We start from the raw sequence: 14029 nt of genomic DNA on the forward strand, positions 1-14029 counted from the left end.
ACCTTAATATCTTTGAATTTGAGAGAGGAATTTGGAGTTGTAGCAGAGATTAATGGATGGAAAGGATGGTGTATATATAGGGTAAGTAGAAATGGTCAAGCATAAAGGGTCTTGCATGAAAATGGGGTGTTTTGGTCACATGTTTACATAAAAATAAGCCAAAAACGTGCAGCTGTGCAGGTGTGCCTTTGCGCTACGCGATCGGATAGGGTGTCCTCCCTCGCGGGGCGCGACGGGGTATATTTCTTGATTTTCCAACTTTTCAAAAATGGCAGTTTTGGCCCCCGAAGTTTGTTTTAAGTGATTTTTTAAGTGTTTTAAAACCGAATTGAATGTTTTCAAGACCCAACAAATGTAAAATAATACTGCGACATAAAATCCATCATTTTGATTATATCCACAGTTTCGGTTTACAAAACGGGTCGGTTTACATTAATAAAGTTTACAAAAAGAATACAAATCAAGACCCGAAATTGACGAATGTCACAGAGGAGGTTAAGATGTAGACAACTTGATGCAGCGTACTAATAAAGAATGAAGGTTATCAAGTTGATTCTTGGAATATCCGTAAAGATCCTTCCCCAAACCCCCAAATTCGACCCAAAGGTCAAGAATTTGAAAATATAAAGTTTTTTTATTCAATATTGATCAGTCATAATACATTCATAGCATATTAATAGAGAAGCCAAAATAGATTTGGGCCGAAACAAACAACCAAAGACCCAACAACAGCCCAAAACAAAACACAAAAAGTAGACGGAAAACACAAAAGTGGCACAAAAGTGTATCTAGAAGCCTTATTTCGGAAAAATAAACGGGATAACCCGCTTACGGCCGGTTACCACGACGTGGCCCACGTTCCAACGGTCGTTTTGATTGGTAGCGCACATGAAACGGAGGCCCGTAGCCCAAGTTAAGCCTATTTTCGTGCAGCCCCTTTTGAAGCGCGATATTGGGCCTCCAAATACATAATGGCCCGGTTTTCTACACTTGGGTCCACATCACAACTTTACCTTATCCCGTAGGAATAAAGCGGTGCTTCGGGTGAGACCCAATAATATTTCCAATTCAAATTTGTGGGGATGAATTTGCAATAAAGTGATATTAGAGGGGCCCTGATATGACTAGGGTTTCTCTATAAATTTTTCTCTTCTGTAAGCAAGATCAAGATGCTCCTCTCCTTTTTTCTTCACTAATCACGGCCAAACCCTACGAAGCAGACAGTGATAATGGCGCAATCAAAAGCTGTCTATGAAGGAAGCCGATATACAAATGATGTTGTCGGCTGAAGTCCATCTCGGCACTAAGAACTGTGATTTCCAGATGGAACGTTACGTCTTCAAGCGCCGCAACGACGGTATATACATACAATTCATTAAGTTGTTACGTTTAATTTGTTATTTGTATTTTGTATTATCTGTTAACTGTACTGTTGATTTCGGTCTATAGGATTAATTGTATTTATCATATGTACGAATTCAATGAATTAAGCTTTTCATATTTGTAGACTTCCATTTCTGATTATTATTATTATTATTTAATGTTGCATTGGTGTTGATCCTTGCACCTTGGCTGATACTACTTTTTAACATTTCATAGCTGTTGTATGATGTAGTAATTGTTTAGATGGATCAGGTTACATCAGTTAATTTACTCTGTAGAGATTTACCTATTGTATGGAAGATATTTGTTCGACTTTTGTTTCTGAGCTTTTGATGTTGCATTGGTGTAGATTACTAGACCTTGCTGCTAATATTTGTTGGAAAAATAAATGATCTTTTTTTTTTAACTAATAAAGACTTAAAATTGTCAGTTTCATGACAAACAGCGTACATGAAAGCATCGTTCATCATTTTGGATTTTTCATGTCACTTGGGTTTGTCTGACTGGTTCGATTGATTTTGTTTGGATCTATTTCCATAGCTGACATATGTGTTTTAACAACTTTCAGGAATTTACATAATTAACCTTGGAAAGACATGGGAGAAGCTTCAGATGGCTGCCAGAGTGATTGTGGCAATTGAAAATCCTCAAGACATCATTGTTCAATCCGCCAGACCATATGGTCAAAGAGCTGTACTCAAGTTTGCTCAATACACAGGTGCACACGCCATTGCTGGCCGCCACACCCCTGGTACCTTTACCAATCAACTTCAGACATCTTTCAGCGAGCCCCGTCTTCTTATCCTCACCGACCCAAGAACCGACCACCAGGTTTATGATGTTTTTGAATTTATGAAATTAATTCGCTTTTAGCAGTCTACGGTTGAGCTTACATTGTTGATTATTTACCCTTTACAGCCAATCAAGGAAGCCGCACTAGGAAATATCCCAACAATAGCATTTTGTGATACTGATTCTCCGATGAGATATGTTGATATCGGTATCCCTGCAAACAACAAGGGAAAGCACAGCATTGGATGTTTGTTTTGGCTTCTAGCTAGGATGGTTTTGCAGATGCGAGGTGTTATTAATCAAGGGCACAAATGGGATGTCATGGTACGATCTGATTATTAATCTTTAATCAAGATAGATTGTGGTATGCTGAGGTGAACTTTCATTTGCTGTTGCAGGTTGATTTGTTTTTCTATAGGGAACCAGAAGAAGCCAAGGAAGAAGAAGAGGATGGCGTGGCAGCTCTTAAAAAATACTGATTATGGGGCTGGTGCACTTGGTGACCAATGGTCATCTCAAATTCCAGATGCACAATGGGCTGGTGACGTGTCACAACCACCAATCGCTGGCGCTCCTGTTGCAACCGATTGGAGTGCTGCTGATGGTTAGAAATTAAAAAACAGATTTATTATTTATATACCCTTGTTATTGTTGAGTTTTGGCTTATCTGTATGTTTTGTTTCATCAGCTCCAGTGTCTGGTGGCGATGGCTGGGAAGCTGTTGCTGCTCCTGTACCTCAAGCTGAAGGCGTTCCTGCAACCGGCTGGGAATAAATCATAATTTTAAATGATTTGGTTTGTAAGAGTTACTTAAAGCTAAAGGCGTTTCTGGGAATGGATTAAAGCGGGCTTTATTTATCGTTGAACTTTATAGTGTTTTTACTCTGGAACTAGTTCTAATGATGAGTGTTCAAAATTTTGATAGTTTTGGTTTGAAAAAAAGTAATTTTGTTTTCAGATGGAGTTTTGGTAATTTGTTTTTGACATTATTGAAGCTTTGGTTATTTGTTTTGACATAAATGTTTTACAATTTATTTATTCTACAAATCTATCTAATAATCTCTTAGCAAATTTGTTTTAATAGTTGTGCAGATCATTGGCTTTATGAAAACAATGGTGCTGATGTATTTTGAAAACATAGATGTTTACTAAAGTTAAGCATCATCAATTGTATTCTTTTGAATTTGTTTTTCGGGATGCCTTTGAATTGGATGATTGACGGATGCCTTTAAAGCATAGCCTTCTAAGAAAAAGAATTTGATGATAGGCCAAAGCAATCTTTTCATTAGTTATAGTTTGGTAATGATTTTCAACTGAGATTTTTGTGGTGGTGTTTTATCCAAATAATGCAATTTGCAAATTAGGCGGTTTCACATTATTTGAGTGTTAGAAGATTCATAACCTAACCAAATACTGATCGAATTCACGTTACTATGTATTTCGTGAACTGACTAGACATTGTTTGAAATATGCTCTTTAATTAATAAGATATCTTATTAATAAGATATCTTATATACAAATGCCAATAGCATTAGCCCGACATGGTTATCGATGCCGTAAGGCCCTTATTGGGCCACATGACGGCACCAATACATGTCATATCATGTGAATGTAATTGGGCCACTCGACACCGTTACACCCGTATTATACCGACCGAATAAACATTCTTTTTAATATGTTATTACTATGTATTATAAGCTATGCGAGTATTCTGGGCATTAACTAGTAATAACTACTTTAATTTTTTGGTCTAGTCTCAATACCATGACGAAGCTAACCGATACCAGCCAACTTCATATGACTTTAATCATAAGCTGCATTTTCTTATTATCTGCATCGCTATATAACTAAATATTTATCCTGTATCACTTTTGTAGATTTTTTACCACCCAGTCATGTTTTATATACAGCCATAAAATTGTCCACACAGAGTTAGCCCTTTGGGCTGCTTATAATGAAGTGATGGATTTTCGGACACACAACGAATGGAGGAGCCGGTCCTTATGTTGCTTCTCCGTCTAATCGTCTATAACTCACTATAAGTGCAAATACCGTGGACCGTAGTGATGAAGGTGGGACTCAAATTAATATTAACTTTTCTTTTACCCTTTACAGTTTATACTAATGACTTGGACTCCTATATGAGTTCATGATTATGTGTTAATGACTTGTATATCATATCTCTACTATATATAAAGCAGGAGTCAATGACCTCTTAAATTGTAAGAGGTACCATATTCCATGCTTTATATACAATTCTTATAGCAAGAATTATAGAATTTTAGAGGGTATTATAGTCTTTTGCAATTCCATTTCAACCACCGAGTTCATTTGCTAAATTACAATTACAACTTTAATCTCTCAACTATTCTCAACTTTAGTAAATTTGAATAATAGTTACTATTTTACCCCCTTAACTTTATCCATATATTTCTCTATTCCATTTATTCTTTGTTTTTCTTTTATATCTGTGAATGAATTAAATTGTAATAAATTTCGAACATAACATCACAACGCGCTTATTTTTGTCGACGTTTCGATGTAAAAATTTTTGAATACCGAGATATGGATAAGAATGTACAAGTCATATATGCATCAAAGTACAAGTCTTTTATGACACTAATACCAATACAGTTTTTTCTTTTGTTTTTGTTTTGAAAAAAACAGTTCCAAGTGGTTCCATCCGATATCAGTTTCTTGCTCAGATCGTCTCTACTCCACCGATGAGACAAACCTTTTTCCCTTCTCTTTGAATGATTTATTCAATTACAGTCACATTCATCTGAATTTCATCCAAATTTGTTTGAAGTTATCATTTTTCTCAATTGGGGCCAAATTAATACAAATACAGGAAATGTTTAATAATAGTTATATTGAATTACAACTTTACAACTTTAATCCCTCAACTATTCTTAACTTTAGTAAATTTGAATAATAGTTATTATTTTACCCCCTTAACTTTATCCATATATTCCTCTATTCCATTTATTCTTTGTTTTTCTTTTATATCTGTTAATGAATTAAATTGTAATAAATTTCGAACATAACATCACGACGCGCTTAGTTTTGTCGACGTTTCAATGTAAAATTTTTTGAATACCGAGATACGGATAAGAATATACAAGTCATATATGCATCAAAGTACAAGTCTGTTATAACACTAATACCAATACAGTTTTTTCTTTTGTTTCTGTTTTGAAAAAAACAGTTCCAAGCGGTTCCATCCGATGTCAGTATCTTGCTCCGATCGTCTCTACTCCACCGATGAGACAAACCTTTTTCACTTCTCTTTGAAATGATTATTCAATTACAGTCACATTCAACTAAATTTCATCCAAATTTGTTTGAAATTATCAGTTTTCTCAATTGGAGCCAAATTAATACAAATACAGAAAATGTTTAGAAAAATATGCTTGAAACGCAACAGTGATATCATTATTCAAGTCTCGGGATGCCCATAATTTTGAAGTTAATTTCGGTATTCAACTCTTGTATAATTGCATATTTAGGTTTCTGTAGAGGTAGGGTACCAAAAAAGACCCAAATATCCTTAAGTACCACCCGCGGGTCACAGAGAATCCTCTTAGAAGCCACCCGCGGGACACATGGACCACCCGCATATCACGAATGAGGAGGAACGTCCTCACAACACGCGTGGAAGCATCCTGGCATCCTCAAAAGTCATCCGCAGGACGGGATATCTGTCCGCCTAAACATCCGGAAGACGATGCCAGCGGGACGGCTGTCATCACTCAAATACTCTCTAGAAGAAGGTTCATGACTCTTACTTGGGGAATACGTGACTGAACAGCCAATAAATAAAGGACACCTGTCCAGTTTGTTATAACCGTGCACATGGCCAGGGTGCAATCCATCCTATCATTGGGCGACACGTGTCTAGGTTGTTATACCCATGCACATGGGACGTATAGCTCAACCTATCACAAGAGGACACGCGTCCAGGAAGTTATCAAAGATCTTCTGGAAGAGGACAGCTGGCCCAATCACCTTCCTACATCCTTCGGCTATAAATACCTTGTCAAACGGTATGAGGTATTCATTCACTCGCATTCTGACTACACTTAGTCTGTTTACTTCAGTACTTTCTCCATTTACGAACGTCACTGATTCTCACGCCGGAGGGTGGTTACAGGAAGACCCCCCCTCTTGTCCTTCCTATAACGAGACTCACGGTGTCTGTTTTGCAGGCTCCGGTCATTGGACTTTAGGAAGTCACACTCATATCATTGGTAGTAATTATCGTATCTTACCCTGTGGACTCATTGGATCCAAGACCCATACTCAGGGATTGGATCCGTGTTTCTTCATTGGTGCCATCCGTGTTGGTGTTAGAACTGCATAATTTTGTCTCTGTCGGTTTTTGGTTCGTTTGATACGAGTAAACTTCCTGAAGGGCCGACGGGAACTGCTGCACCCGATTCACGTGTAACTAACACAGAAGCACCTCTGGGTCTTAGTGTTTTTGCACGTATCACGACTCCGGGTGGCCGTGCTCTTGAACGTGTAACTACTCCGGGGTCACGAATCACTGAGGTAACACCTGGGGGTTTTTCCCTAGAAAATGTTACATCACCAACCGATCCCACTCCCACAAACATGGGACGTGCCTTGGCACCGGAAGGTTCTAATTTGGGACAAAAATGAATTACGGATGAGACTCGCCGGAAACGTCCAGAATTGGATCTGGAAAATGATTTAGGCGATTCTGACATCGCGAGGTCTCACCAACGTAATTCTAGATCCAGAGGAGCATTAACTCCTGAAGAGTGGCTCCGCATGCAACAACAAAATTTGGTGGCTGAATACGAGTGTCAAAAGCGTAACGAACGACTTTACGCTCGCACTTTGGATTATGAGGAATCTCCTAGGAGATCTCCTTCTCCTCCACCAATAGTGAGAGGAAGTCAGATTCGTTACAGCCAACAGGCGGAGCCAGAATTCGGCGAATTACCGAGGCTACGCCCTCGTCCTCGCATAGACATGCGGATACCATCCTATTTGGACGAGTTTGATAGTTATGATTCATCTTATCACCCGAGAGATTACAGTATGTATACCGGGGATAGTAGGATGAGCTCACAGGCGAGAAGCAGTCGTCCGCATGACATAGTCCGCCACACCGAGTACCATAGCAATGCTAAACGAGACTTTACCAAACCATACCGCCCCGCGGCTTTCGCCGAAAAATCAAAATTTATAGCGAGCATTGCCACATCACCCTTTCCTGTTAATGCTAAAATACCTACATCGGTAGGTAAATACCATGGTATGACTGATCCAAGCGATCATCTCCAGAACTTTGTGGCGGTAGGTGGTGTTAGTGGTTGGACGCTTCCCTATTGGTGTCACATGTTCGCATTGACACTAACAGGGGCAGCAAGAGAGTGGTTTGAAAAGTTACCTGACGGTGAAATTTCTAGCTGGGACGATTTGGTGAAGAAATTTTCTCAACAGTTCAGTCAACAGAAGAAACATACTCGAGACCAATCAGAAATTTTAGATGTCGTTCGTCGCGATAACGAGTCTATAGAAGATTTTATCACCAGGTTCAACGATGAGAGCCTAAACATCGGTGGAATTAGTAAAGACATGCTTCGGGGCGCCTTCCGCAAAAACGTCAGATGTGATGATTTAGTCCGTACACTTACTGGCAGAGATGGAATGCCAAAAGAGTGGGACGATCTCATGACTGCGGAAAAGGTGTATGCTAATACTGAGAAAACATTGAGAAATGGTAACCCGAAGCAAAAATTCAAAGTCGAGTTTCAAACTCCAAGACCTAATAGACAGGTGAAAGGCCCTATCTGGTCAAGGCTTCAGCCAAGTGCGGAAGCATCAAAACCATTTGATGCACGATCCCTCACAGGAAACAAAAATAAAGTGGGACCCTCGAACCGAGGTCCCAATAATTGGACTCCCCTTTCAAAGATTCCTGCTGAAATTCTCACCACGGAGAATGTGAATTTTAAAAAACCACAGCCACTGACGAGAAGATCATTCCTTGACCCGAAAAAGCGTTGTTCGTATCATGATGACATTGGTCATAATACGAATGAATGTAGAACATTAAAAAATGAAATTGAAGCAGCTGTAAAGTCTAGAAAACTTGGACACTTGGTAAAAGGTGGAAAACCTGACAATGGTAAAGCTTCCGCACGGGATATCCAAGGCCCGAGTAAAATGCAAGTCAGAGATTTAAACGTCCATATGATACAAGGCGGGTACGATACAAGGAAAAAGAGGAAGGAGTCTGATGATGAAGATTGGAAGAATGAGCCAGTGATCTTTCCTCGTATCAAGGGGGGGGGGGGGCGAATAACAAAAACCCCTTGATCATCACTGCCCAATTCGGTCACTACCGTTCCCAATACGTCTTCTTCGACACCGGTAGTACTTCCGAAATTATGTATGAACAATGTTTTGAACAGCTTGACGAGGAAGATAAGGAAAGATTAAAACCCATCCACGCTCCAGTATCGGGGTTCGGAGGGGAAATAATGCATCCGCGGGGTGTAATTTCATTCCCAGTCACCTTATGTGACGGAATTCACTCTAGGACTGAGGAAGTCGAATTTTTGGTTCTGCCAGCAACATCAAAACATGACGTTATTCTTGGACGAGAAGCGATTGGTGACTTTAATGCTCATCTGTCCACAGCACACGGTGCAGTAGGAGTTCCAACTTGCACTGGCATAGCAATAATTTATGTTAATCGGCACTGCTTTGCAACCGAGAGCTCAAAACCAAGCAAAATTCCAAAACAAACTGTGAAGACTGAACCAGAGAAATGGGTTTTGAACAAAAAATTTCCTGGTCAAACTGTAACAATAGGACCTGCTATTTCCGAGATAGTACGGACCTTCTTAAAACAGTTATTATCAAAGAATATTGATGTTTTTGCATGGCAGCCCGCGGATATGACCGGTGTTCCGAGGAACATTGCGGAACACAAGTTAAGGATAAACCCGTTGTTTACGCCAATTGTTCAGAAACAATGTAAGATGGGTCCGGAACAAACAAAAGCAATGAATGAGCAAGTCCAGGACCTCTTACAAGCTGGAATCATCCGCCCAATTCGTTATCAGACATGGATTGCTAATCCAGTTATGGTTCCCAAAAGCAATGGGTCATGGCGGATGTACATCGATTTCAAAGATCTAAATAAAGCATGTCCCAAAGATTGTTATCCCTTACCCGAAATAGATCTCAAGGTTGATGCTGTGGCACCATTCAAATTCAAATGCTTCCTGGATGCCTACAAGGGCTATCATCAGATCCGCATGGCAGCGGGCGATGAGGACAAAACAACATTTCACACTGATCATGGCACCTTTTGCTAAAAATGATGCCTTTCGGACTAAAGAATGCGGGTGCCACATATCAACGATTAATGGACATAGCGTTCAAAGATCAAATTGGTCGAAACTTAGAAGTATATATGGACGATCTCGTAATCAAAAGTGTTGAGGAAGACCAAATGTTGAGAGATATTGAAGAAACTTTCGAAACTCTGAAGAGCATCAACATGAAGTTGAATCCGGCCAAGTGTTCATTTGGAATGGAAGAGGGAAAGTTTCTGGGAGTAATTGTCACGGATGCGGGCTTCAAAGCTAATTCAGATAAAGTTCAAGCTATAGCCCGCATGCCTTCCCCATCTTCCCTCAAAGAAGCTCAGACATTAAATGGTCGACTGGTTGCCTTGAATCGTTTTTTGGCAAATCATGCAGCTAAGTCCCATCCTTTCATTTCAACTTTAAGAAATTGTCTCAAGAAAGCACAATTTAAGTGGACCGTGGAGGCCGAAAAAGCTTTTTTGGAGGTTAAAAAATGTTTGATGGAACTTCCCACGTTAACAGCACCCCACGCGGGAGAACCTTTAACGTTATACCTATCAGCTTCAGACATTGCCATTGGGGCCGTCCTTCTGACCGATCGCAAGAATGTTCAAACACCGATCTACTACATCAGCAGAACACTATCAGACCCAGAAACAAGATATTCCATGCTAGAAAAACTTGTTTTGGCGCTGGTCTACGCTGCACGACGCCTCCGCATGTACTTTCAAGGGCACCCCATCAATGTCTTAACTGGATACAAGCTCAAAAACGTTCTCAGCAAGCCAGAATTGTCTGGGCGATTGGCCAAATGGGCCATCGAACTAGGTGAACACGCAATAGAATACAAACCTAGGCCAGCAATCAAAGGGCAAGTGTTGACGGACTCCGTGACAGAGGTCCCGCATCACAAAGAAAAAGAATGTTTGATTGAGCAACAACCCCAAGCACCCCCGGAATCAGGACAGATCTGGTCCTTATTTACGGATGGAGCTTCAAGCAGTGAGGGATGTGGCGCAGGCCTCAGGCTAGTCAATCCCGAAGGCCATGAGTTTACATATGCCATAAAGTTGGACTTCAAAAGTACCAACAACGAGGCAGAATATGAAGCTTTCTTGGCGGGCTTGAGGATAGCTAAAAAGCTTGGGGTTAAGCATTTGGAAGTCCGAGTGGATTCCATGTTGATTGCAGGACAGATCAACGGCACACACGAAGCAAAAAATGATATCATGGCTTCATATGTGTCACAGGCGAAAGATCTGATGCTCCAATTCTCTTCTTGCAAAGTCATTCATATAAAGAGAAGTGAGAACAGATCAGTGGATGCCCTCAGTAAATTGGCCTCAACAAACTTCGAACACTTTGCCAAAGACACCCGTATCGAAATATTAGACCGCCCGTCTGTCCCGCAACATCAGGTTTTAGTGATCCAAACGGGAGTGGAATCCTGGATGACACCGATTACAGCGTACCTGTCGTCCGGAGTACTCCTGGAGGGAAAAACAGCGGCCCGGAAGATAAACACAAAGCTTTGAACTATCAAATACTTGACGGTGTCGTGTATCGACGTTCCTTCCTTGGACCACTACTACGATGTGTGGATGCCAAGGACGTGAACTACTTAACCAGAGAGGTTCACGAAGGCATTTGTGGTCTTCACGCTGGCCCGCGTATGGTTGTGGCGAAGTTAATGAATGCCGGATACTATTGGCCAGGGATGCACTTGGATGCCGTGAACGAAATCAGAAAGTGTGATTCTTGCCAACGGCATGCCCCTAACACGCTACGACCAAAGAACGAATTAGTTCCAGTCACTTCAGCTTGGCCGTTCCAAAAATGGGCTATTGATATAATGGGACCTTTCCCTGAAGCCCCCGGACGGGTCAAATTCTTAATAGTAGCCATTGACTACTTTACAAAATGGGTGGAGGCCAAACCAGTTGCTTCTATAACGGCGGCAAGTGTTAAAAAATTCTTGTGGGAATTTATCATATGCCGTTTTGGCCTCCCTTTAGAACTCGTTAGTGACAACGGGACACAATTTGCGGACAGTGGGTTACAAGAATGGTTAAAAGAGTTACACATTTCTCATACCTTCACTTCTGTAGCTCACCCGCAAGCAAATGGTTAAGTCGAACGAGCTAATCGGACCATCAAAGAAGGAATCAAGGCCAGACTAGGAACTAAAAGGACGGGTTGGGTCGACGAATTGCCCCATGTGTTATGGGCTTTCCGCACTCAGAAAAATACCAGTAATTTCGAAACCCCCTTTAGTTTGACTTATGGCACAGAGGCCATGATTCCAGCTGAAATCAGAATCCCATCCGCCAAAGTTCTCATGATCGAAGATAACGATCATGAACTCCGGATGAACCTTAACCTCCTTGAGGAAAGGAGAGAACTAGCATCAATCCGCGAGCATAATTACAAACGACAGTTGCAAAAATATTATAACTCCCGGGTTCAAAGATGTGAATTCAATGCGGGAGACTTTGTCTTCCGCAATAATGAAGCCTCCGGGCAAGAGTCTTCGGGCAAGTTGGCTCCTACCTGGGAAGGACCTTATAGAATCCAGAAAGTTCTATCCAAAGGTGCCTACAAACTTGAAAGGTTGGACGGGGCAGAGATCCATAGAACCTGGAATGGGGCCCAACTGAGAAAATGTTACATTTAGTTGGTCTTTCTTTTGGCCTGCGTGCCTAACTAGATGTTAAGAACCTTTGTAATTTCGTTTCTTGTAATTCGGCTTATGCCTTCATTATGAAAATTTTCATTTCAGTTATTTGAGACTTGTATTATTACATAATCCTTTATTCGTACACAAAGAATGTCCGCCGAAAACACTTATATTATATAAAAAAAAGACAACAAAATAATAAACAAAGTGTGCCGGATGCAATAAAAAGCCTTCTTTATTTATACAAAAAGGGATTACAAATTGTGGAGAAGCCTAGCTAAAAAGAAAGAGGAAGATCTATCTATGGCGCGGCATCTTCGTGTTCCCCATCGTTGCCTCCCGCATCTTCCTCTTCTTCATCTTCTCCATCAAGCTCAAGAAGAGTCTTTAGCTGCTGGATACTATCTTCCTTGTCAGCAAGCTCGGAAATCTGGTCCGTCAAAGAAAATTTCAACGAATCAAAGTCCTTTGTTTTCTGCTTAAGGACGGCAGCGGTATCTTGACCAGCTAAGATGTATTCTTCAGGAAGCTTAGAAGTTGAACCGAATTGATAACCTTCTTGGAAGCCCAGTTGGTGACCAGCTTGTTTAGAAGCCTTCAGAAGGATAGCAACGCAGTTCCAAAGCTCATCACTAGCCCGAACATCGGCGATGACCTATTGAAACAATCATACATGAGTAACTCTAAAAACATTTAGATTATTTATGATAAGAGTAAAACATATACCTTGGGAATGGCTTCCGACAGTAGCCATTTTCGATCCGCTTTGGCTTGGACAAGTTCAAGCTTATGACCGGCGCATTCCAAGGCTTGCGCACGGTTCTTGGCATTAAGGTCAAGTAGACGTTTGTCCTTAGAAGCTGATTCAGCTTGAAGGGTCTCCAACGACTTGGCTTGTTCATTCATCAATTTGGCTTGTTCGTCCAATTGTTTCTGGAGAGCACCCCTCGCTTCCTCAGCAGCGGATCGAGCAGCCCTTTCCGCCTCCAGGGCCTGGTTGGCTTCCCTAGCTTCATTGATAGCCCTAAGAGCTTCTTCTTTGGCATCGGAAGCAGAGGCCGCCAGTTCGTCCCATTCTTCATTCATTGCCAACCAGTCTCTGGTTATTTCATGGGTAGTGGAAATGGAATTTGCCACATAGTAAGTGTGGGAGTTCAACAATTCCTAGCGGACACTGAGGCGACGTCTCTCCTTTTCGCCATGCGGAAGACTCTCCCGCAGAGATTCATAACATGCGTCCACGTCATGGAATGTCGAATCCCGACGTAAGGACCAATTAGGTTTATGCGGGGTAGGGTCTTCCTCTTCAGGAGTAGGGGACGTTTGGGAAGCATAAGGGAACGTGCTTATACCCCCTTGATCCCTGAAACGGTAAACATTATAAGAGGGCGACACCTTGGCATGATCAGTCGTGTCGACCCCCTTATCCTTCAAAGGCGAATCATCCGCCACAACTACCGGGTCCTTGGCAGTATTAGGAGGCGGTGGTGGCGGACGAACAGGAGAATCCTTCAAACTGGAAATACCTTCAGAGAGGTTATCCAGGTTCACTGAAAAGCATCAACAAATGAGTTAGAAACATTTTAATTCACAACAATAAAGATTTAGCTTACCTAACGAAGGATCTTCAGCGTCGAGTTGATCCAAACGAGCTCCCAAAGCAGCAGGGTTTGTCTTTTTAGATTTCTTCTTCTTTGAGACAACCTTGACTGGATTAACCATGCGTTTTCCAGCCGCTTTGGAGACGCCCGCCTCACTCGCTCGACGATCACCCTCAGCAGTGACGTCATCAGACGCATGTCTCTTACCTTCTGCTTCAATT

General features: G+C 41.3%; 1 pseudogene across 1 annotated transcript; it reads left to right on the forward strand.

The window, feature by feature from the left end:
* The first annotated feature begins 1216 nt into the window (after window positions 1–1216).
* LOC143568981 (small ribosomal subunit protein uS2-like) lies at window positions 1217–3132 on the forward strand (annotated as a pseudogene). The gene is made up of 5 exons (XR_013141658.1): window positions 1217–1357; window positions 1952–2214; window positions 2302–2499; window positions 2574–2779; window positions 2864–3132. The product of XR_013141658.1 is annotated as a small ribosomal subunit protein uS2-like (transcript).
* The last annotated feature ends 10897 nt before the right edge of the window (window positions 3133–14029 follow it).

The sequence above is a fragment of the Bidens hawaiensis genome, unplaced genomic scaffold (genome assembly GCF_021521415.1).
Source record: "Bidens hawaiensis isolate Kalapana, Puna unplaced genomic scaffold, B.hawaiensis_p1.1 tig00024272_1, whole genome shotgun sequence".
Lineage (NCBI taxonomy): Eukaryota > Viridiplantae > Streptophyta > Magnoliopsida > Asterales > Asteraceae > Bidens > Bidens hawaiensis.